Here is a 27,526-nt window from a genome sequence, read left to right on the forward strand (position 1 = left end):
CTTCAAAGGTGCTTTGGCTAAGCTTGATTCTCTGCATTTCCTTATTAATTTTAGAAACAGGTAGTCAATGTCAACCAAATGTTGGTCGAATTTTGAATGGTATAGCATCGAATCTGTATTTCAGTTTGAGGGATAATTGACATCTTTATAATAGTAAATCTTAATAATGTGTTTTCTACTCCTGGTTATTCCTGTTATTCAATGATCATTATTCCTTGCACTTCAATCCAGGCAGGAGCAAGATAATTCTGTGGCCATTATTTCAGATAATTAATACCAGACCAGAAAAGAGATCAAAGTTGTCAATTTTTGCTTTTGAAACTCATGACAGAGCTAACAGTCCTGTGAGAGAAGGTCTTTAAGTCACAAGAGAGTAAGCTTTTTAAAAACTTCAAAGTCTGAACACTAGAAGACTCAAGGCATCAAGTTGAAGCAAAAGACAATCTTCTGGCTAAGTAGATGAAGAGCCAGATTGCATTACACCAGACTAATGAAGATTCCTATGCATGGTGGGAAAGGAAGTCAGGGAAGAGCAAAAGGGCTCTGTTGTGGTGAATTCCTTGAGAAGGGACTGTGTGCTCTGCTGCAATTCCAAGAACAACTTCTCAGAGTGGAAATGAAACAATAGAATCCCAGGTGCATTTAACAATTCCATGGACAATATGATTTATGCATAACATGCAGGGTGGAACTCAGAGAAGCAGCAAGCCTTATAGAGTTCCCAATATTTAGCACTTCACAGGAGCAGAAGGAACAGGATTTCAAGGCATGAATGAATCTCTCACTCCTAAGGAGCTTGGAAATAGAAAATTCCAGATCTGCAAGACCTTGGTTGTAAGCCAGGAAGAGTGAGTCTGTTGAGAAACACTAAATTGAGAATATTCAGTCAATACATAGTGGCTTGAAATAGAATTGTATATCAAATGTAGAAAATTAAGAAAATATACATGAGTTTTCAATAATGTAACAAGTTTAAATTTTATTATTATTTTAAAAGGTTTAGTTAACTAAAATTTACTTTGGGGTCCTATATTTATACCATGTCAGATATTCTTTGCTAAGCAGAAAAATGTCTTGTTCCTGAATGGGAATGTAATACAGTAAGCATGTAAACTTGCCCCAAATTAGTTTACTATTTTGGAAAATCATATCATCCCTACTCTGTAGCTCATGGAAAAGTATATCTAAAATACATTGGAGAGGTAAATATAAAAGATAACACTGTAACATTATTAGAAAATCTGAGGCGTGTTTATCTGTTTTGAGGTTTGTAGATATGGCTTTTCAAGCAAAAATTTTAAAAAAACAAAGTGACTGGTCTTATGACTACCTAAGAAATCTAAAACTTCTTGATATAAAAGTAAAATCTAAAAGTAAAACCTAAATTTTGATACACAAGTAAAATCTTCAAAAATATTGATATAAAATCCACTATATAACTAAAAGCCAAGGAAGCGCCTGAAAATAAATATTTATAATATATGTCTAAATTGGAAAGGCAAGAAATAGATTAATACAAAATATTGAGTAAGGTGCTGAAAATATTCAGTCTCATACTATTACTCTACTCTTCAATACTACCAATAGTAGATAATACAAATGTTTTTGACAACCAATTTGGAAATAGTTGTGAAATGCCTTTACAATATTTGCTTTTCTTGATCCCTTAAATATTCTAAGAATAAAGTCTAACAAAATAGAAGTTCACATTAAGATTGTGGTATTATGATCTTAGTAGCAAAAATATAACAGCAACCTAAATATTCCACCTAATACCTGGTAGGAGACTAGCTGAATTCTTTATAGTGCATGTTAGTAGACTATATGCTGCCATTTAAAATTCACATTTTAAATAAATAATGATGTGGGAAAATGCTCTCAATACATGTGGGTGATAAAAAATAATATATTGATATACAATAAATAATATAATCCCAATTTGTAAAAGTATTTCTGTAGAAGTTATTTTATCTGCCCTCTATTTCTCAAAGCAGCTGATGTTCCCTCCTTCCTTGGTAAAGTATCCTCACTGGTATCAATACTTACGGAGAGCCAGCTGCTCCCTAGAATACCCACACTTTGTTTCACCTGTTGATTTTTATGTAGACTTAGAGTCATATGTTTTTTTAATGCCATTAATACCATTTTTACTTGCTATTATAAAGTCTATTTACAAATTAAAATGTCTAGTAAGCTCTTAGTGCTAAAAAGAGTTGTGTAAACTAAAGAGCGTACTGTAGAAAAAGTTAATAAATCTGAGTAGCTAAGAGAATTTGCTGAAATTATATGCAGACAAGATAACTGTGAAACAACAGGGAAAATGATTAAAATCCAGAATTCTGCATGGAGATTTCTTTAAGTGTCTTTATATTATTGTTCTAATTTCAGAAAAAACAATCTGGAAAACATTTGTGGGCCATTAGGAATATGATTTATATTATAAAGATGACATGGACATCCCGTGAGAAGACCTGAAATAAGGAAAAAAGCTTAGTCCTATATAAAAAGATAGCAAAGAAATTATTATGCATAAATCAAGTTAAACTTACATATTACGTATATATAAGTTCCAAACACTCTGCACCTTATAAAATCTTTTTTGATTAACCAAAAGACTGCTGGCTATCCAACAAGAGGGCTTCTACTGCACATGATTGTATTATAAAAAAAAAAAATTGGTAGTTTCAACACCAAAATTCATTAGTTTGTCTCTTCATACTCATCATGAGTTGTCTTAACTTCAAATATTTATTTTCCAATCTCTTCAGAGTATGAATTACTTTAACAACAATTTAAAAGTTACTTGAAATAGGAAAGAACCCCTTCAACTTTTATCCCTCAACCCTGCCCCCTACACACAAAAAAGTTGTCATTGGCCTGTCCTTTGGGAATATCTTATCAGTGGTCCTTACAGAGATTGTTGTTATTGTTGTTTGTTGCTTCATCAAAGCAACAGATTATTAAAGCTGAAGATGATCTCCAGTGTCTGGTCCTGTGTAATTGCACAAACATCACTTTATGTGACTATTTCAACATCAAGATTTGAGGCTGAGGAATTTGTTGGGGAAGATTATGCAGTTAGTTTGAAGTGCTTGCTTCTGCAGCTTTGGTCCATCATTGCAATGTATGATGGCTGAATGGACATAATGCAAAGCTATCTACTCTGTGTCCTCATGGACACAGCCCAAGATGGCACCACCCATCCTAAGGTTTTCAGGTCTACCAACTACGCAGAGCTCACGATAAAAACCAGGGGTACATCATAGCAGACAAATGTACTTAGGGTCCCAATCAGTGTTTAGAACCAGTGTGTGAATGATCATCTTTGTCTAGGATCAACAACTGTCACAGTGGGTGCTTCCAGTCCCTGTTCCAGCACTCCAGGTATGCTCGGCTGCCAGGTCACCCATGGACTTTATTACATATACATGTTTTTCACTCTGCACATGACCACTAATCTTTTGCCTGGCACATAGTAACTCAGTAAATAGTATGTTTTCCTTTAGAAGATTGTAATAGGGGTGCATGTGAAAACAATACATTTGGTTTAGATGATAAACTACATGACAGTGGACTCTGTGACTTTTTTCTGTGTAACTTCTTTGGACTAAACACAGCTTGCATCATGTTGGAAATAAAAGCTAGTTAATGCGCCAGTGAAGTGTCTTCCATTTTGCATAAGTGCTTCATGTCTATAGTGTAACATTACATGATGGCATATTCTTTCAAATTATATTTACATATATTCCCAATCCTAAAATCTCTAATTTGCTTTTCTGTTCTAATGCCTTTTTTCCTTCTGAAGTCCATGGTATTAAAAAATACTTATTCTTTGAGAAGATACCGAGTTTTTGCTTAGGGTCACACATAAAGGAGGTTGATTTAAATAATCATAGGAGTTAAATTGCGTCTGTCAGGGAATTCTACATTTTTGGCAGTTATAGGCTGCCTTTATTCAGTTTAATGATGAAGATTTGACTTTGTTGGATTTTTTTCTTCTTAGTAAAATGAATGGTGCATCTTTCTTTAATTGTGATCCTCATCAACCATTTGGCCCAGTAATGGTATGCAAATTAAACCCTTTAAAAATTAATGCTAACATTTATTAAATAATGCATCACACAAAAAGTTAATTTGAAATTCCAAGTTAGGCTTCCTGTCTGCTCATGAGAAAGTGTTTTTGTGTGTGTGTGCCATCTTCATAAAACATCTTTATAGTCTTTCTAAATACCTTGAATGTTTTTTAGTATTTTGCAAAATTATCAGAGACTGTTCATGGGTACAGGCTATGCTTTTCAGTTTTAATTTGTATAAACTCTCAGGTTTTGAATTTATATCACTGCTTTGACCTTCTAAACTTACAAGTGCTCATGGATGTTTCTTTATCAAAATTTAAAGACAAGTCTAATTAAGGACTATATATACTTGAATGATACAAGCCTACATTCACTTGCGATTCTATAAAAATCAGAATGTATATCACGTGCTAGTTTGGCAATTGTAAACCTTAGGTAACATCCTCATCCAGACAACAGTGTGTACTGGCATTCAGCCTGGTGCATTAGTGATTTTGTAAATTTGATTTGGGAAATTTAAAGGAGATTTTGAAGATGATCAGTATAATCTGAGAAGAATGAGCCATCTTAGAAGGCAGCTATGTATATTGTTATAACAAGAATGCTGGAATGTGACTGCTGGGGTTTGAATACCAGCCCTAGGTACTTTTGGTCCTAGACAAACTCCTTATCCTCTCTGGTCTCAGTTTCTTTATCTGTGAAACTAACAGCAATAAGTGTACTTACCTCATAGGATTTTTATGAAGCTTAAAATAAACAATAAATATAAAATACTTCTAACAGTCCCTGATTCATAGTAAGCACACAATACCTGTTAATGCATTATTATTATCTTGAACACTTTCCTCTCACTTAGATTGTAAGAAGATTAGATGGTAAGAAGATTTTAGCTACACTACTTAAATGACAATTCAAAGAGTTTAACAAAACTTTAGGTTTGACTTGCTACTGCAAGAGGAGGAATCAGATATCTTTTTGCATTGTTTATAAAAATGAAATTTGGGAAAGAATGTAGAATTTTTCATTACAGCTGTTGCTGTTTCTTCCATCCGATGTGAATTACTGAAAAAGAGCTTTCCCATGTATGTTTTTATTTCAACAAACATGCATTTAACACCTAACATATGCAAGGCTTTGAGCTGACATTAGGAAGGGAAACATAATAAGACGAAATATGGTTCTTATCCTCAAAGAGTTAGCCCTACAGTTAATAATAGAGATCCCAAAAATATCAAAAGTTAATCATGACATAGAAAATAAAAAGGCATTTCAATAATTTATAATAATGAAAAAGATCTACCATAAGAAAGCATACAATTAAGCATCTATAGGGTGATAGGAACAATACATGCAAGTTTGTCTTTTGTTTTTTATTTATAAACTTGTTTCATATAATATGTGAGCTAAGTATTTAAAGAAGAGGAAAATCCTTGTGGTTGGGTTAGTCTTAGACAGCTTTATGAGGAAAGTGTGCTTCAGAAAGATCTTGAAGATTAAGTTCCAGTTGAGCTTAATCTCTGAGGCTGTCTCATAGGTATTAATAAGCTATGTATTTACTGAAGGTGGGTATAATTTAGGATCTCAAAGGATGACATCATGCTTAGTTATGGTTCAGATCAACCCTGAAGTAAGCTTAGTGAGATTTCATCAAGAACCAAGTGGAATTAGATATCATACATCACATCGTTTTAATAGCTCTATGTTTATTGAGGACCCAGTCAATATCTGGGGGGAAAATGAATATAAAGAAAGAGGTGCATTCATTGTTAGTTACTGGCCTCCAGTTGCTCACAACACCTGTAACAAATATTTGTTATGCTTTATGATACCTGTCAAGAAGAGAGTAAGCCAGGGGTGTGATGGATCTGAGGAGTGGACAAGAGGCTGTGACAGGGGAGGCTTCAGAAAAGAGCCAGCGTTTTCTGTTCTCTGAATTGCTGAGTGGAAGCCAAACACAACTTTTAATTTAAGGTCAATTCAAAGTGCTTCATAACTTTTTCCTTTCCACTGAATTTAAAGCTATGATCTGTGAGTAAAAATTGCTAAGATAAGTATCAATCAGCTAGGAGTCTGTGGGACAGTCACTCTTTTTGACTGGCACTTTGACGTCATTAGAGTTTGTTTCAAAAATGGATTTGGGGTTTAGATATCTGAGTTAGTTGAAAAACACTTTAAATCACAAATAAAGAGAGTGTCCCAAACTAGTAGTGGATTTAAGCAAAAGGTGTTTCTCACTACATCTAATAGAGATTTTCTTCAATTGTACATTTATTCTCTTATTTTTTCAGTCATTTATGCACATACCAGGATCTGTACAATTTTTTTGGCTGATTTAGTAATGAACAAGCACAGTATATTTTTTCATGAATTGTAAGAATCTAGAATTTTTTTACATAGTTGTACCACAGAATTGCCAAAGTCTATTGAGTGATAAGACTAATTGTCATATAGGCAGGGATATTGCCATTGCAGTAGGGTAATGGATGAAGAGGCATCCTATCATAAGGCAAATTTTGAAGTACAATCTGATTTGTCATATATGGAATGAATTCAGTTAAGACAACATATCAACATAAGTAAGCCACAAGCCCTTAAACTTGAGGACAGCACAGTCTAAATTCAAATGGTGACCAGAATATTTATTAGATTATATTGAGATTAAGTCACTGTGATTTTTAATCGATGGTTAAGAAATTGGGGGATTTTTAAGAATACTACTTACTATTACACTATCACCACTAATAATGACTGCCAGTTTTTGGTTCTCTTATGTATGTTATTGTGCCAAGTGCTTTACATTTAAGACATTTTTATTCCCCACAAGATGTGCATTAAGTATATGTAATGGAAATGGGAGGCGTTTTCCCTTATCCGCCTCGCAGGGCGTGTGACAGGGCGGTGGCTCACTTCTTTGGTGCCCAGCAGCTCAAACCCCTAGGGGGAGCATGCAGACGGGCAGGTCGTGGGGAGCCTAGGCTCTGGCCTTATGGCAGCGGCAGTGTCTAGGGATGAATGTTTACGGCTCCCGAAGCCCCAGTGGGCGTGTGTTACAGTGTACTCTTTCTGCTTAGTTGTCTGCAGGTGGCTTGTGTTAATCAGCTCTGCCTTATGGCAAGGACAGAGGGCTTTCTGTATCCCTAGTGTACTAGCCCTAGTGTACTAGAAAAATCGGATCACGAGTGGGCTTGGAAAATGAGTGCAAGGTTTCATTGACTGGTGGAAATAGCTCTCAGCAGATGGATGGGGAGCCAGAAGGGGGATGAAGTGGGAAGGTTTTCTTCCCCTGGAGTTGGGCTGCTCAGTGGCCAGGCTCTCCTCCAACCGCCATTGGCTGAGCTTCCCTTGGCGTCCACATCATTAAGCGGCTGATGGTCTGCCGGTGTCTGTCGGTGTGTTCTTCTGCTGGTGCGCTCCTCTTGACGTCCACCTACTTGTGTGTGTGCCCGCTAGGGTCTCAGGGTTTTTATAGCACGGAATGCGGGGCGTGGTGGGCCAGCATGTTCTTGGAAAACGCAACATTTTGACATGAAAACAGGAGTGCCTATACTCACCTAGGTCCATGGGCACAGGTCCAAGGGTGGAGCCTTAGCCAGGGACCCCATGTTTCTCCTCCCAGCACTTCCCCGCCCCGTCTCATATCACAGTCATCTCTATTTGCAAAGGAAGAAACTAAGGCTGAGTAATATTGAATGATTTGCTATATGTCAGAAAGGGGTCAATACGTGACAGAGCCTATACAGGTTGGGTATTCCTAATCCAAAAATCCAAATTCTGAAATGCCGCAAAATCCAAAAGTTTTCTAATTTTTTAAATTGGTAATAATTATACGTACTCATGGGGTGATGTTTTAATACATATAATGTTGAAATGCTTTGGCTGTGTCCACACCCAAATCTCATCTCAAATTGTAATCTAAATTGTAATCCCCATGTGTCAAGGGAGTGACCTAGTGGGAGGTGATTGGATTATGGGGGCAGTTTCCCCCATGCTGTTCTCGTGATAGTGGGTGAGTTCTCATGAGATCTGATTGTTTGATAAGTGTCTGGCACTTTCCCCTTCTCTCACTCTTTTGCCTGCTGCTATGTAAGATGTGCCTTGCTTCCCCTTCACCTTCCACCATGATTGTAAGTTTCCTGAGGCCTCCCTGGCCATGCAGGACTGTGAGTCAATTAAATCTCTTTTTCTTTATAAATTACCCAGACTTTATAGGCGTGTGAAAACAGACTAATACAAATATGTAGTGACTGGATCAGAGTAACTAGTATATCCAACATCTCAAACATTTGTCATTTCTTTGTGTTGGGAAAGTTCCATATCCTCCTTCTAGCTATTTGAAACTAGTATGTTTTTGTTAACTACACTCATCCTACAGAAGTATAGAATACTAGAACTTATTTCTCCTATCTAGCTGTAATTTTGTATCTTTTAACAAATCTCCCCTTATCTCTCATTTCCCCCACTCTTCCCAGCCTCTGCTTCCTCTATTCTAGTTTTTACTTACATGAGATCAACAACTTTTTATTTCCTACCTATGAATGAGAGCATGCAATTTTTAACTTTCCACTCATGGGTTATTTCACTTAACATAATGTCCTCCAGTTCTATCCATGTTGCCACATTTAACAGAATTTCATTCTTTTTTATGGTTGAATAGTATTTCATGGTGCATATATACCATATTTTTAAATCCATTCATCTGTTGTTAGATACCTTGGTTGATTCCATATCTAGGCTATTATTAATTGTTCTTCAATAAGCATGGGGTGAAGATGTATGTCTCTTTGATATGATTTATCCAAAGGAAAGGAAACTCAAAACTTTTTGAGCACCAATATGATACTCAAAATACTCAGAGCATTTCAGATTTCGGATTATTGGAAAAGAGATGCTCAACCAGTAAAATCAACCAGTAAATACTCAAAAATCAAAAAAAGAATCCAAACACTTCTGCTCCTAAACACTTAGGATAAGGGATAATCAACGTGTATTGTATTTGATCTCTATCTTTCAGGCATCTAATAAAACACCAGATAATTGTTCAATGACAAACAATTAAATAATTAAGATTGCTTAGCCTAAGGCACCGAATTTTAAGCAGTGTCTAAGGGTTTGTTTGAGAGGGCTGCTTTTTATCTATATTTGCATCGTCTTCTTGATAGCTCAGGTGCTGATGATCACTGAAGGTAAGCACTTCAGTATACATGATTCTTATGGAAACTACCAAACAAGCCTTTCTATGTTTTAACACAATCAAAATATAAAACACTGGGGCAGAAAAATATGCAATATACATGTAAAACAAATGTATAAATTAGTGCTAGGGGATGTATAGCTAATGATTATTACATAAACCCTACCATTCTTTAAATTAGGCAGAGAAGATCTTTTAAAACAGGTCCTATCTGAGAGCCCAGTTGAATGAAGGGAGGGAGGTAGTTGACAGAGATGGGCAGAAGTGTTATTTCTGGCAGAGACTGCAACTCGAAGGTGGAAATTAGTAAAAGGCTTTGAAAACATGTTTAAAAGAGCAGAAAGGATTAGTAGGAGTAGTTGAAGAAAAGTGAGTTATGTGCCTCCTTAATGAAATGCTTCGAAGCAGAAAAAAGTTTTGTTTTTGTTCTTGATTTAAATGCTTGAGTGAGATTCTGTTAAAATTTTCCAGGAAGCACTAGATTCATGTCATGGCAGATATTTCATAGAACTTTAGCGAACTGGTTTAACTGTAGTTAAAAATAATTTGATCAATTGTTAGGAAGTAGGGATGGGAGAGTAAAGTGGTAGAACTATTTTATTTATAAATACTTTTATCCAAGATTCCCTGCAAAACAGAGCCTGAGTCAAGAATTAAGAGGTGATGCTTTATTCAGGAAGTGTAATTCTAAGGCATGGAAAATGAGAAAGAGAAAATAAAGTAGGTAAGGATGAGAAGCAATGCAAAGTGATGTGTTACATCACTGGCCGTTGCTTTATAAAAACCCTAAAAGAGACAAAGATGGTTGCTTGGGAGGTATACCTTCTTGGCCACACAGAACATCGCTGATCAGACTGCATGAAGAAACTGCCTCAGAACAGTCAGTGAGAGGAAAGAAGAGGGTATTTATCTGTTTTTATGTCAACATTTCCTATCTCTTCTTTCTCCTTGGCCAAATTTCATCTATTGGAACACCCTACCCCCAACACCAATCCTCAGTGGGGTGCTGCATTCAAGTCTGGAGGTGATGAGAGGGACTCAGGACTTGTGGCTGGTCAGGCATGTTGGCTCCAGATGATAGGACTACCAGGAGCAGAGTTGAATGATTGCAACTGTGTCAGATCAAGTGACTGAGAATGAAAAGAATCTGAGGAACATGTGCAATGAGGTATTTCCTATTTATTATGTGTCAAGCACTGCAGAGCACTTAGCTTGCCTTATCTCTTTTGATCTATTGTTATTCCCATTGTACAATGATGTAGTCAAACCCTAGTAGGATTACTCATCCTCAGATTTTAAACCAAGCAGTTATTATTAGCCTTACTAGAGGGCAAAATTTTTTCTTTCACTCTCCTCCACCTTCCACCCTTCATCTCTTTTTCCCTCCCTCCCTTCATCCTTTCTTTCCTTCAATCCTTCCTTTTTTCCTTTTTCTATCCCCCCCACTTCTCTCTTCCTTCATTCCTCCTCTCTCAAATTTTCTTTTTTTCTTTCTCCCTTTCTGATTTTTAGTTCTTCTCCCTTTCTTCCTTCTTTTCTTCTTCCCTCCTTTTAACTTCTCCCTCCCTTCCTTCCTTTCTTCAATAAATATTTTTTACCTACTATGTTCTAGAAACTGGTCTAGTTGATAAGAATACACAGTCAACATGGCCCTGGCTCTCTTGTTTCTTAAAATCAAGCTGGGAATGGAGGGGGAAGCACACAATTAAAAATAACCAAATAGCCAGAATATTTTCACGTCATAATCTGTACTATAAAGACAGTGAGACAGGATATGGGAGGGTGACAGCAAGTTTAAAAAAAGAGTAGCATGAGGGAAGATGCTTCTCTAAATGATGTGTTCAGTACAGTTATTTCTGTAAGGAGGTGACATTTGACCTGACATAAGACTGATGATAAGCAGTGAGAGACAGGTCAATGTAGCTGCTAAGTAAAGAATAAACTGTAAGAGAGGCTACTTACGAGGCTAAGGGATTATCCAGGGCAAGGGAATAGTGGGTTGGATTAGGATGGTTGCATAGAGGTGGACAGAAGTGGGTAGATACAGTATCGTGCTGGGAAATAGAACCAAAGGGAGGTCTCAATGATGGCACCCAGGCTTTTCATGTCAGCCATCAGGTGAATGATAGTTTCATTTACCGAGATGAAGAAGACAAAGGGGAGTATACATCTGGAGCACAGGCAAAAACTTATATTTTGCATGTGTTAGGCTTGAGATGTCTGTTAGCTATATAAATAGAGGCATCAGGGAAACCTGAATATAAAAGCCTGGGTTTAGGAGAGAGATACGGACCAATGATAAAATGTGGGGAGTCACTGGCAGGGGGATGGTATTGATAGCCATATTTTATTTAAGCATACTGATTTTAACAAATAACTGATTAACACATGCTTTCCTGGGACTTCTCTTTTTTATTTTACTCTGTATTTTCACTCTTAAATATAAGGAAAAGTAGTTGCACATCCTAGCAGAGTTAAGATAACTTTATAATACTTTGTTACGGTTTAATAGCCTTAAAATATGACTTACCTTGTTTGGTTTTAGTATTCAATTTATAAATGTACATGCTTTATTATGCTTTAAATTTGTAAACCAAAGACGTAAGAAAAGCAAACTCTTCTCTCTAGTGAATTAGAGAGGTAAGCGTCAATGTAAACTAACAACATATCCATGTATATTCATAGAATTTTTTTAATCTATAAAAATGTACAAATCTAATTAACAAGCAACAGAATACTAACAGGAACACTTGGAAAATGATCAAGTGGTGTTTGTATTTTAAGTGATAGAAGGTGGAGATAATGGAAAAGAATGAGCTAACTTACGCTCCTGGCATGACTTTGGTGAAAGCAACTGTCTTTGGAGTAATTTGGAAGGCAATGTGAGATGCTACAAATGCATTATGGAATCCATTTTGGATACTTGGTTTATGGCAAGGCCAAAGGAATGCTGCAGAAAACAATATTGTCTTTTATGCTACTAAATATTTCCTATTCTTAAATCTAAGAAAGGTGCTAGTTTCTAGTAAATATTCACAGAGGCATCACTACGATAATTTCCCAAAGGCTCACGTGAATTTGAAAACACTTGCTGTTTAAGGAAAGAGTGACTGTGTCATGTTTCTGCACTATGCTTGCCTCCCTAGGAACAGAACGCTCTTGACTTCTAAAACACATGGAAGGCAGTGAATTCAGTAACCAAATGTTAAATCCTACTTTATATGCTACTATATAAAGTGCATTTAGACCAGGAATCAAAAAAGAAGGAAAAATTCCCCTCTGTTATTTGAGAAGATGGGTTTAGGACTCGTGATAGAGGATAAAATTTCAAACATTTTCAATGTAGAGGCAGAGGGCTGATCTGCTGTGAGCTGCCATGTATTCCCAGTATTTGGTCAGGATGCATGGAAGCAACAAGGTGTGAGCTCTCACATCATACCCACGGGACCTCCATTCTTCACTCTGCTTCTTTGTGTAATAGAGTCAGCAGCTAAATATTTTGACCATTACTATGAAAAGTTTGGGAGATGGCTACAGAAATAGATTAAAGGCTTCATATGCCGTTTTTACTGATTCAATACTAACCAGGAAAAGGCATAATTGAGTAAATATGATTAACTGTATATGTAGACAAATAATCACACTGTCCATTGATAACTTTCCAAACTCTAATTTGTTGGAAACATGAAAAATAGCATTATCCTTTTCTGTGATAACTGAAACTGTGAGATAAGGGGGGAAAGTGGGTCTACTTGTTTCTGCATTTTAAAGTGTAGACTGAATAGATTTCAACTAAACACATCTTATCAAAATTCTTTCTGATTACAAACATCTATATAGTATTTCTAACTGTCCCAGTTCATAAATTTTTTAAAATCTCTCAGGCTAGGTCTTGATGTTTAAATTTTCCGTAGCAAGGACTGAAGATCTTTGAGTTGTTCAAAGCAAAGCAAAATAGATATGACTCAAGTTACTTGCTTCTACATCTCCTTGTACTTTTTAAAGCCTCTTATTTTTGTTTCCTAAGTTACAAATTTTCTGATATAGCCTACTTAACACTGTCAAATAAATGTTTCTCAAAATCTATATTATTTTTTCTGCTTAAATACCTGTAATACAGTGTTTGCTTTATGTTTTCCAGGAACACACTAGTTCCATGTAATTCAAGCAAGGAATCAGGGCTCAAATGCTTTGGGGAATTGTTCTATGCTCCTATTCACTTTTCAAGATTCCCCATATACATTAGAATATTAAAGGCAATAGAATTCCTGCAGCAAAAAAAAAAAAAAAAGCTATTTAACTTTGTTTAATCCAGGTGGTTCCAGAATCATTTGAACTTTAACCTACTCCTTCCACTGGGAGCACACTTTGAAAAATGCAAATGTAAAGGTGTTGGATTATCTTAAAAATTTTTCAAAGATCCGTTAGAACTGTAAGGATGTTTTGAGATCAAATAGTCCAATTATTTCACTTTACAAATAGTGTAACTGAACTTAAATAGGACAAGAGACTTATAAAAGTTCACAATATCAAGAACTTTTTCAAGTTAACTAAGAGACAGAATTTGAATCCCAATCTCAAAACTCATAGTTCTTTTCATCGCAATTTGCCTTTCTTTCAAAGTAAGTTTTAGAAGCTAGAGATCCCTTTTGTACATCTTATCTATCACTTACAGCTCTGGATCATGGCACAGTGTATGGGAGAACATGGCTTAGAATTATTTATTCAGAAAACAGTGAATGGAGTGCTGGGTGAACAATAGTGAGTACAACCAACCATCATAGTTATTGCTCTCATGGAGATTATTGCCTCCATGGGGGTCAGACATAAAACAGACAAATCAATAAATAGGCAATTATAAATGTGGGCAGGAAATAAGAAAGTTGCATGCAGGGATCTGTGATTGTGATTAATGAGGAATACTTAGATAAGGCTCTTAGGAAGGTTCATCTTAGAAAGAGAAATATTCTAACTGAAAGAGAAGCCAGCTATGCAAAGAACCAACGACAAGGCTTTCTAAATGGGATATTCCCACAGTGTGAGGATCATAAGGAAGGAAATGGCTCTCTAGGAGTGGAACAATGGCCCAGGTGGCTTGAGCATGGTGAGTATGGGAAACATCGTTAGAGATAAATTTGAAGAGGCTGACAGAGAATACATGATGCAGCTCAGTATAGATCACAGTAACCTGTTGGATTTTAAAGAGCATAGAAAGCCACAGCCTCAAGCAGTGAACTGGTGATCTGATGGCTGCTTAAAAGAACATCACAGTGATATGGTAGATTCCTGAAAATTGCTTCATTGGGATTCTTAGATGGCAGTTCCTACCAGCTTACGATGTCAAGGAACTACAAGTCTTGTGGAGGAAGGTAGATTCTTACTACAGCATCCCTGTAGCTAATATTAGGAAGCTGGAGGAGTGGAAGCAGCAGGTTAGGCATGGAGCTCTCAGGATGGTGCTTTGGGAAGAGAGGAGGCCCATCCAGTGATGCAGATAAGATGGCAAAGAAGTCACCTTGCCAGGACTGTTCTTGACCTAAAAGGTAGGCTTTCAGCCTTCAGGCCAGAGTGAAGGGGTCAGGGGTGACAGTGGACAGAGCAGGGAAGGGGCAGGTTATGGGCCATGCAGTTGTTAGGGGAGAACTGAGAAGCTCCTTGTCTTTCATGTGGACTACATGTGAGATCCCTCCAAAGGGCATATGATGAGAAGGGTCTCTGTCTCATGGCAAGTAGTGCAGGTAAACAGGGTGTAGCTGTGTTTAGCATCATGGTGCAAGCCAGATCAAAAGGGCTTAATCTGAAACTGATCCTTTTGGTGCACATTTTCACCCTTCAAATAAGGATTTCCCTGAAACAGTTTAGCTATGGCCTATATGACCTTTTACAACATAGGAGTTGCATTTTCATCATGGCAACTGAATAAATTTTCTGAGCACTATAAACTCTATTTTCTTATTTCAAATTATTTAATATAAAATATTAATGAAAATATTATTTCAAATTATTTAATATAAAATTTCCCCTTCTTTCCTTCCTTCCTTCTTCCCTCCTTCCTTCCTTCCCTCCCTCCTTCTTCCCTCCTTCCTTCCTTCCCTCCCTCCCTACCGCTGCTGCTGCTGCTTCTGCTGCTTCTGCTTCCCTTCTTCTTCTTCTTCTCCTTCTTCTTCTTCTTCTTCTTCTTCTTCTTCTTCCTCTTCCTCTTCCTCTTCTTCTTCTTTCTTTCTCCTTCTCCTTCTCCTCTTCTTCTTCTTCTCCTCCTCCTTCTTCTCCTTCTTCTTCTCCCTCTTCTTCTCCTTCTTCTCCTTCTTCTCCTTCTTCTTCTTTTCTCTCTCTCTTTCTTTCTTTCCCTTCCTTCTTCAATGTTTATTGATCGCTAACTCTGTGCAAACATTATCTAGGCAATGGAGACTCCTAATGAACAAGATAGAGAAGATTCCTGCTATCATGACATTCTAGCTGAGATTTTCTAAGCATATATCTCATAGTATTCTGAGTTGGAATTTTCACTGCCATGAAATGATTATCAGATGTTCATAATGTTTGATACCTAGAGTAGAATCAAAATTTTATTGTAATTCTGTAAATCCTGTTTATAAAAGTATTATTTCTATTGGTATAATTAGATATTAGAAAGAGCTAATCAATCATATAATAAATTAATGTTGTGATTAAGCAAGGGATGGAAGAATTTTTTGTATTCACATCAGAAATTCAAATTAATATTTATATATAAAGATGTTTATCTTAAAATTTTTGAAAAGCTGAATGTGAAAAATATGGCAAAAGTTAAACAAATAATTATGTAGAAATATGATGAAATATGTACCCATTAAATTATGATTTTTAAGAAGCAATATTATCTAGCTATTAAGGCCACAAACACTGGAGTTAGAGCTTTTGTAATCTTGAGGAAGCTTCTGTGTATCAGTTTCCTCCTCTGTAAAATGGGAATAATAATAATAATATGTACCTCATATATTTGTTGTAAGGATTCAACTTAGAACAGTGTTGACACATAGTAAGTGATCAATAAGTCTTACCAATCAATGTCTTCTTATTATAATTAGGTAGAAAGATTTATGCCATATTATAAAATTGTATATATATAAAAGTTCAGTTTTAGAGAATATGCATATTACTGGAAATAAACACGTCAAAATGTTAACAGGTGATACCCATCGATGGTATAATTATATTTCATTTTAATCATATACTTCATAAATATTTTGATTGTATATTCTTCTGTATGAATTTAGGATTAAATAGTATTAAAATATATTAATTATTAAGTTGCATAATTACAATTTCAACATGGTGTCACAGAGGATTTGTTATATACTTGTAAGAAAAAAATCAAAGAAGAGAATTTCTGATTTTGGTGTACATTAACATCAAGAACACAATTTGAACCAAAGAGTTAAGGTATAATAACAGAATAATTAGAATAATATATTCCCTCTTCCTGACTTAATACAACATCTAAAAATAGAGATATGAAAAATAATATGAATACTGCAGTGCATTTTATATTTCAAAAAAATAAACAATGAAAATGGTGTTAACTTAAAAGACACTTCCTGATATCTGAAGCTTGAGTAACGGCAGGTGAATTTTATAATAACACCCTCCCCACAGAGTCATTGGCGGACCCACACTATATAAGCTTTGTAGTAAGATAAGAGTTAGTCTTTTACCTACATCTTTGGAAGCTTTAACTTTATTAGCTGTTCTTTCTTTCCTATGCTGCCTATCTGCAATGTGCAATAACTTACTTTTGATTTAAGATCAGGAAATAATAATGGCTAATTTCTTTATTATAAATCGTTTACATTAGACTTTTTACAGGGAAAATTTGCATTGTTTACTAGTGAAGTTCAGGTACTTTGTGGTTACAATTAATGTTAGTGTAAGGAAAGTGATGTGTATTCTCCACTGTTAATTTCCCAGGACTATCCAATTCTATTGGGAAGTAATTTTGAATGAATTAGGTAATTATTATAATTTATTTAAATTGGGCTCATACAGAAACCTCACATCAATAATGCCACCATAAATAATTTTCTAAGAGGAACTGGATTAACCCTGTTGTGTACATGGTTGGAAAAAATGTAGTTTAAAATGCAGAAGTTAAAAAGATGAAGAAGACAAAATCTTGCTCTCATGGAACTGATATTCTAGTGAGGGAGAGCAAAAATGATAAAAGCAAACAAAAACAAATTCACAAAGTGAAAGTGCTATGCATATAAACAAAGTCAATGCTATAGTTAAGGTTGGTGGAGACTTTTCAGAGGAAGTGACAGACAATTGGAAATATGAATGACATGAAGACTCCAGTGAAGCCGAGATTAAGGAAAGGATACTTTGAGTAGAGAGAAGCCAATAGCAAATCTAGGGTGTATGAGAAACAAAGAAAACCACTATGTCTTGGATGCCATGGAGGAAGAACAAGTGCTACCAGATTAGTTAGGAATGATAGCAAAGGTGAGATTTTATAGGGCTTTGTAAATTAGCATTAGAGAGTGGAATTTATTCTAGGTGGAATGGGACATAATTTGAAGGTTTTAAGCAGGGATATGATGTCATTTGATTCACATTATATAAAGATTGCCTGGGCCGGGCATGGTGGCTCACACCTGTAATCCCAGCAATTTGGGAGGCTGAGGTGGGCAGATCACCTGAGGTCAGGAGTTCGAGACCAGCCTGACCAACATGGAGAAACCCCCTCTCTACTAAAAACACAAAAAATTAGCTGGGCAGAGGTTGTGGTGAGCCAAGATCACACCATTGCATGTCAGCCTTTGCAACAAGAACAAAACTCCGTCTCAAAAAAAAAAAAAAAAAAAAAAAGTCTGGCTTCTCTATGTACGTCGTTTATAACGAGGCAATGGTGAAGGCAGGTGACCTGTTAGGAAGCTTGTGCAGTTGCTTAGGTGAGAGAATGATGGTGTGGGCTGGACAGAGGTAGTGAAGATAGAGGACGTGCCCAGATTCAAAGCAAGTTTTAAAGGTAGAATCAACAGAACTTGATAAAGTATTAGGTGTACTTGGCGTGGGAACATGAAGAATCGAGATTTTTGATCAAGAATGGAGGATAAGTTTATTTACTGAAAAGGGGAAGTCTAGGGAAGGAACACATCGGGGAGTAGGAATCAAGGTACCTATTTTGGATGATATAGTCTGCTAGGCCTGCCATAAAATACCACAGGGTGGCTTAAATAACAGAAATTTATTATTTCATGGTGGATGCTGGGAATTCCAAGATCAAGTTTCCAGCAGGGTTTGACTTCTGGTGAGTGCTCTTCTCCTGGGTTATAGATGGCTGCCTTCTCACTATGTCCTCAACATATGTCCTCTTTGATGTCTCTTATAAATGCACTAATCCAAATGGGTCAGGATCCTACCTTTATGACCTCCTTTAACTTTAATTATGTTATTATTCCAAAGACAGCCACACTGGTGGTTGGGCTTCAACATATACATTTTGGGAGGACACAAACATTCAGTTCATTATAGATGGGTTAAATTTGAGTACTTGATACGTAGATTATTTTTGCCACCTAAGGACTGGATAAGGTGAACAATGACTAGGTAGTGAAAAGAAAGCATCCCAGCACTGAGCCTGGCAGCCTCCAATATTTGAGATAGTATTAGGAAGAGTTGGCTAAAATTACTGAGAAATGGACCATGAGGTAGAAAGAAAACTGAGAGTAACAGAAGCCAACAACAACAGATTTTATGAAAAGGGAAGTGGTTAACTGTGTCAATACTGCTGAAAAGTCAATCAAAATATAGTAAAGAAACTGATGATTTGGTTTAGTGATACCCAGATCATTAGTGAACTTGACAAAACCCATTTCAATAGAGTGGTGGGGTGGATAATTGTGGGTAAGAAAGTGGAGATAGTAACTCTAGAGAAAATTTTGCTGTGAGGAGAAATACAGAAACTGAGTGAGAGTTAAAGGTATTATGCTGTCTTGCAAATGGTTTCTTTTAAGATCTCGGAGCATATTTGTATGCTGATGAGAGCAGTCCAACAGAGAGGGAGAAATTGATTAAAGAAGGAAGTTTCAGGAGTAAAGTATTTGAGATAGTAAAAGAGCATGAGTTGCAGAGACCAAGTAGTGGAGAGGGGCTGGTCTTCCAGACAAGCTGAGACACATGATCTATAGTAACAGCAGAAAGAAAGCAGAGAGCATGGGTCTTGATAAGTCTGGGTTGGTAGATTTTAGAGTGGAGAGCTGAAAGAGGTCCTTCCTGTTTGATTGTTTCTAGATGCAATGTATTAACATGCTCTGGTTTCGTGAAGGTGCCATAACTTGAAATCTGCTACTAAAGTTACAAAAGACTTCTGTATGAGTTCAGTTGACTTAGAAAAATGCTGAAATCCATAATTAAAGTTAGATTCTTCCTGGGAGATAGTTTTATTATAGATGAGCGATTTATTTTACAATTAATAAAACAACAAGGGAACAAGAGTATTTTGTGAAAAGCAGGCCACAATTTTTTATGTCTGCGATCCATCCTTCAGCAAGCAGTGTAGTTAGAGATTAGTATGTTCAAAGTAGTACTCAAAACAAAAAATAGTATGCTTGTAAGTACCATAAGAAAACCAAATCAAAAATATTAATCCATATTGTCACAAATGACAGTATTCCCTTCTTTTTTAAGGCAGAAAGGTATTCAATTTTTGAAAAGTATATCAACAAGAAAGCATAAATTGTCAAAATCATTGCATCTATAAAAATTCATATTTAAATACAAATTTCTCAGAGAAATGGAAATCATTATGGTCTTTCAGCAATAAAGAGATGGTCAGCTCAATATTGATGTAATGCTCACCATGGGTACTCATATTTCCATCACAACTTTTACCTTTGTGCCTCAAAACCTCAGTTGAACCAGAAGAGAAAGGAAGAAAGAGAAAGAGGGAGGGGGGGAGGAAGGAAGACTATTTTCTTTTTTCCTTCTAAGATAGTTTTTTGAGAAGCTTTTTCTCCCTCATATCCTGTCTGTTTCAAAAGAGAAATTGAAATAGCTTCAAAAAATACAAACTGCACAATAAGAAAATAAATAATATGGAAAAAATGAAGACCAATCCCGAGGTAACAGAAAGATATAGTTTGGATACTTGTCCCCTTCGAATTTCATGTTGAAATTTGATTCCCAGTATTGGAGGTGGGGCCTGGTAAGAAGTGTTTGGGTCATGGGGGAGGATCTCCCATGAATAGCTTGGTGCTGTCCTCCCAGGGTAATGAGTTTTTGTTCCATTAGTTTCAATAGGATTGTTAAAAAGAGGCTGGCAACCCCTGCCCTCTTTCTTGTTCACTCTCCCACCATGTGACATGCAGGCTGTCTGCCCTAAGTGGAAGCTTCCTGAAACTCTCACCAGAAACAGATTCTGGCTCCATGCTTCTTGAAGAGCCTGCAAAACCATGAGCCAAATAAACCTCTTTATAAATTACCAAACTTTAGGTATTGCTTTATAGCAATGCAGATGGACTAAGACATAGAGTTTATATAGAAGGCAACTGACTCATATTCAGTACAGTTGCTGGAGTTGGGCTTCCTGGAACCCAAAGTAAAGAAGTAAATGCTGTGTTTGGTTTTTTGTCCTTGCAATAGTTTACTGAGAATGATGTTTTCCAGTTTCATCCATGTCCCTACAAAGGACATGAACTCATCATTTTTTATGGCTGCATAGTATTTCATGGTGTATATGTGCCACATTTTCTTAATCCAGTCTATTGTTGTTGGACATTTGGGTTGGTTCCAAGTCTTTGCTATTGTGAATAGTGCCACAATAAACATACGTGTGCATGTGTCTTTATAGCAGCATGATTTACAGTCCTTTGGGTATATACCCAGTAATGGGATGGCTGGAAAAACCAAACACCGCATGTTCTCACTCATAGGTGGGAACTGAACAATGAGAACTCATGGACACAGGAAGGGGAGCATCACACTCTGGGGACTTTTGTGGGGTGGGGGGAGGGGGGAGGGACAGCATTAGGAGATATACCTAATGCTAAATGACGAGTTAATGGGTGCAGCAAAACAACATGGCACATGGATACATATGTAACAAACCTGAACATTGTGCACATGTACCCTAATACCTAAAGTATAATAATAAAAATTAAATTAAAAAAAGAAGTAAATGCTGTAAATTACACAAAAGCACAACATCATACAGTAAAGAGACTTTTTTTCCCAGCATAAATATATCTGTTTCTGTTTTCTTTCATGTTTATTTATGAGAGAAGTGCCATGCAATATCCTTTGCTATATTAAGTTAATATAGCTAATTGAGTTAATGTTTCTTAAACTCCAGAATTTTAATATGTATTTTTCTAGTCATAATGGGCTCATTGTGAAAAAATTAGAAAGACAAGGAAGGATGCAAACTTAATTGAGTTCATTTCTTCTACCTTTAGTACTTTTTCTATTTTCAGGTAGTAAATCATATTTTATTTTACAAAATTAAGTAGAAATAAGCAGATGACATTTTGTATTTTTATTTTTTCCTGATAAAAATAAAACACAGTTTTAAAACAGAAATTTGAGAAGTGCAGAAAAACAGAAAAAAGTAAGTGTTTCTACACAGCAAAAGAAATGATCAACAGAGTAAACAGACAACCTACAGAATAGGAGAAAATATTTGCCAACAATGATTCCAACAAAGGTCTAATATCCAGAATCTAGAAGGAACTTAAATTAACAAGCAAAAAACAACCCCATTAAAAGTAGGCAAAGGACACGAACAGTTTTCAAAAAAGACACACAGGTAGCCAACAAGCATATGAAAAAATGGTCAACATCACTAATCATTAGAGAAACACCAATCAAAACCACAATAAAATACCATCTCACACTAGTCAAGGCTATTATTATAATATCAAAAAATAACAGATGCTGGTGAAGTTGTAGAGAAAAAGGAATGCTTATATACTGCTGGTGGGAGTGTAAATTAGTTCAGCTATTGTGGAAAGCAGTGTGGTGATTCCTCAAAGAACTAAAAACAGAGTTACTATTTGACTCAGCAGTCTCATTTTTGGGTATATGCCCCAAGGACTATAAATTTTTATATCACAAAGACACATACACGTATATGTTTATTGCAGCACTATTCACAATAGCAAAGACATGGAATCAACATAAATGCCCATAAATGGTATCTAGGATACAGAAAATATGGTACATATACACCATGGAATACTATGCAATAAAAAAAAATAAGATTGTGTTATTTGCAGCAACATGGATGGAGTTGGAGACCATTATCCTTAAACTAACACAGGAACATAAAACCAAATACTGCATGTTCTCACTTATAAGTGGGAACTAAACAATGAGAACCAGTGGGCACAAAGATGGGAGCAACAGACACTGAGGACTACTTGAGGGAAGAGGCTAGAAGGAAGGAGAGGATCAGGAAAAGTAACTATTGGGTACTATGTTTAGTACCTGTGTGAGGAAATAATCTGTACACCAAACCCCCATGACACGAGTTTACCTATATAACAAACCTGCACATGTCACCCTTGAAGCTAAAATAAACGTTAAAAGGAGAAAAAAAAGTACGAAACACTCAAATCCCAGTGCCAGTTTTTTCCTTGCTTTTGAGAACAGTTTAAAGTAAAAACTAAAATTTCTCTCTTTCCTTTAACTCTATCAGTCTATTCCCTAGAGTTGATACCTATTATCAGTCTAGCATATGTATACATTAAAAACTATAATATAGATATATTTTATTTAGACACACATATAAGTAAGCCTTTTTTTCACACAAATAGTAACAAGTATGTGTGTGGGTATATGTGTGCATTTTCTGCAATATGCTTCTTTTCACATAACAAGTTATGACTTTCTGTCCAAGCCAGCACAGTAGTCCCCATTTATGGGAGGTTTTGTTTTCTGGGCTTTGCTTTCTGTGGTTTCAGTTATCAGTGTCAACCATGGCCTAAGAATATTAAATGGAAAATTCCAAAAATAAACAATTCATCAGTTTCAAATTGTGTGTCACTCTGAGTAGCATGGTGAAATCTCACACCATCCCACCCAGGACATGAATGCTCCCTTTGTCCAATGTATTCACACTGTACACACTGCATCGGTGAGTCACTCAGTAGCCATTTTGGTTATATCAACTTTCTCTGAATTGCAGTGCTTGTGTTCAAGTCACCCTTATTTTACATAATAGCCTCAAAGCACAAGAATAGTGATGTTGGCATATTGTTATAATTGTTTTATTTTATTGTTAGTCTATGTGCCTACTTTATAAATTTTATCATAGGTATGTATGCATAGGAAAAACTTAATACATATGAAATTTCAGTCCTAAGCTACTGTTTCAGGACCTACTGAGGGTCTTGGAACGTATACCCTGAAGATAAGGGGGACTACTGTACAGGTTAACTAGCCTTTTTCATTTTCACAACTGCATGATGTGAACTGGGTTGTTATTTAACCATCTTCCATTCATAGATATTTGAGATGTTTTTCCTAATTGACATAAACATTGCTGAAGTAGACATCATTATACATGTATTTTGGTGTACATGGGTTGGCATTCCTACAAGACCAAATCCTAAAATTGGTATGGCCCACTAATGATTCTACACATTCATAATTTTGAGAGACAATGCCAAACTCCAAAAAGTTTGAACCACTTTTACTCCCCAGGGTACAGAGTTAAATTCCCCAAACCCTACAATTTAGTGTTGTATTTAACAAATGCTCATGTTTTAATGTAGCCATTTTTATGTGCATTAAACCCTTCTTGAAACTCTCTGTCGCTGTTAGCTCTCTAATCTTTACTGAGTTACTGACTCTCTGTGCTTTAGCTTTCTGCTGCTTATAATGGCAATATCAATGGGTTTTTATTTTTGTTTTATTATTTTATTTTTGTTTTATAATTTGTTGCTTTGTGTTAAATAAAACAGTGTAAAATGTTAGGATTGCAGCTGGCGTATTAAAAGACTCCGAAAATGCTATTACAGTGCAGTAGCGAAAAGTGCCATTTGTGGAGTCAGACACTCATGATCATATTCCAGCTTAACAATTTACCAGCTGTATTGATGTCTCTGTATGTAGTACCAATCCCTAAGGGTTGTTCTGAGATTAAATCGGGATGCTGTGGAAGAGTCTCTACCACTCTGTACGTTCTTAAATGTTTGTGATTAATAAATATTATTACTATGGAGCTTAATTATTTAACAATCTTGAATTTCCAAAGTTCTCGCTACTGCTATAAAGAAACATTCTTATATTTAAACTGAGTACCTATTTCTGATTATTTCTCTAGACTAGAATCCTATAAGTGACATTTCTGAATCAAAGAGTGTGCATTATTTTAAGCTTTTTGATAGATTATATTCAAATTTCTCTCCAGAAAATTTGTGTATTTGTTACTTTTACCAATTTATACTCCTATCAGAAGTGGACAATCCAGGATCTATCTCAATACAACCCTGGCAGTGTTCAAAGGTAATGTTGATTTTTTTTCTCTTTTCCAACCTGATAGTAAAATTAGCAACCCAGTATTGTTTTTATCTGCATTCCTATGAGTACTAGAGAAGTTAAACCATTTTTCCCCAGGTAGCTGTCATTTGTATTTTTTTCTGTGAAATATCGATAGTATTTTTTCTAGTGTTTAATAGGGTTTAATTTTTATTTATCACTTAATAAAATAATTTTAGATGTTAACCTGGCTCTAACAATATTGCATAGCATAAGTATTCAATTACACCTTTCTAAGAGTCCTTTATGTCCTTCTTGCTAATTGCTTAAGTTCTTCAGTTTCTCAGTTTTGTATTCTTGATAGAATGGTCTTATAATCAAGCTCATATTTTTGAACCTAATCATACAGGACAGAATATAGAAGACTATATATCTTATAAATTATATGTCTTGATTCAAATATTATAGTCAGAGAAATAGTGATAATATGGTGTAGAAGATGACTGTGCCTTTTCAGTTATTTGTAAAATAGGTAGCACCCCTAAATTGGGGAATATGCAGACACCATAAAACATGTCTAGTTTTATATTAAGCAGGATTGACTTTTTTCCTAGTCAGCTTCCTCAACATCATTATTGAATAATTTATTTCTTTTCTTTATTCTTGTATGCATCTTTTGTCCCATATTAAATTCTTCTATACACTAAGATGTGTTTTGAGGTTGTATATTCTATTACATTGATCTATCAATTCTTATGCCAGTTACATGTTTTAATTAATTTTTACTTATATTTCGTAATTATTGCAGGCAACTATCTTTTTATCTAGTTTTTCACAAAATTGTTTTAATTATTATTTTGACATTAATTCAAGATAAAATATAGAGGAAGTTTTTAAAGGCTTCTGTAAATAAAAATCTCATTGAAATGGTCAAATGTGTACATTACTTTGCAAAAATTTTATATTCTTCCCAATGCTATTAATTTCTTGTAATATTGTATTATGGCCTTGAATATCACTAGTGAAATAGTTCTTTTTTAATTTATTAAGATCATCTTTGTGGCCTTGAAATGATTAATTTTTGTAAATGTTCTAAGGATACTTAAAGGAGAAAATACTCTTGCAGGTCCAAAAGTTGGAAATATTTGCAATGGTACAACCATATCAATTTTATTATTCAAATTTTCTTTATCCCTATTTTTAGACTTTGTGTTATCAAAAAAGTCTAAACATTTTCAGAGGCATATAAAATAGTATCATAAGGCTCCTTTTTTTCCACACCCAGTCTTTATAATTACTAGCTCACAAGTTTTGTTTCATCCTTACCCTTAATATGTTCCCCATTCCTGAATGATTTTAAAGTAAATCCTCGACACCATATAATTTTATTTAGAATTATTTAGTATATGTTTCTAAAGTATAAAGACTTATTAAAATATAATCACAAAATTATTATTGCACCTAAACAAAACTAACAATAACAACTTAATATCAACTATCTCCCAGCCAGTGTTCACATTTCCAATTGTCTCATAATTTTTTCTCTATCTTTTAAAAATAGTTGGAATAAAGATGTAAAAGTTCAAGCATCATGAATGCATTTTATGTCTCCCACTTAAAAAAAATTATAGATTCCTCCTTCATCTCCTGAGATTTTTTGTCTTTTATTTGTAGAAGAAATTTGATTGATTGTTTTATGGTCTAACAGTGTGGATTTTGCTGATTTCATCCCTGTGGTCTGGTTTAAAATGTTCCTGTGTCCTCTATACTTGATGTAATTTGGTAATTAGATATAAATGCATGATCGGATTCAGGTTTAATTTCTGTTTTAAGCCACACTGCTTCACAGAGTGTGGTGTGTCCTTCCATCAGGAGCCACATAGTACTGGGATGTTGCTCTTTGTGATGTTAGGGGTCTCTAATCATTGTGCAGCTCTAGTATCCTGTTAGGAGTTGCTAAGTGGTGATCTTTTTATTTCATCATTTCTTCTTCCCTTCTAGGAAGATTTATAAAGTGAAAATTTCCCTTATCCTCCTTTTGGTTACCTTGAGGTACAATTCATGTAGAAAAACATACAGAAAAATACTTGAGTCTTTTCCTTCATTTAACTTGTCACTCTTTTTAAATCTATTTTAAATATTCAAAGTTGAATGAGACTTTAGTTTCTAAAGATGGCACTTCTGTGCACTCCTTAAATTTCTAGCAGTTTTCGCTTCAAATAATGAAGGTACTATTTGGCACACAACATTTGTTATACCTTTATTAATCAGAATTTATATCCTTTGTCTGATGAAGTTAGGGAAGGAGGTCTGAATTTTATTTTGTCTGAAATTAGCATCACATTCTTACTTGGATTTTAATTAAATATTTCTGACAAATTGTTGCCCATATTTCTCTTCCTTTTTTATTACAAATTATACATTCCCATTGAAAAATTCAAATTATACATAATTTTATACAATGAAAACTAAAATATTGCACTCCTGATGTTTACTCATCAAGAAGAAATGTTTAATAGTTTGGTGTATGTGCTTTTAGATATTTTCTATATACATATAGATATACATATATAATAAATGTACATGCACATACGTTTTTGAAAAATATGGAATCCTATTTATATCATATTCTACAATTTACATTCTGCCTTAGTATAGATCATGAATCTTTTCTCAGCAGATGTCCATTGAACACATTTTTGTAGTGGGTACATTGTGTTTCATAGTATGGATCTACTATAATATGTTTTACCAGTCTGCTCTTAATAAGCAAGATTTTATTCTTATAAATTATATGACA

The sequence above is a fragment of the Hylobates moloch genome, unplaced genomic scaffold (assembly GCF_009828535.3).
Source record: "Hylobates moloch isolate HMO894 unplaced genomic scaffold, HMol_V3 SCAFFOLD_9, whole genome shotgun sequence".
Taxonomy (NCBI): domain Eukaryota; kingdom Metazoa; phylum Chordata; class Mammalia; order Primates; family Hylobatidae; genus Hylobates; species Hylobates moloch.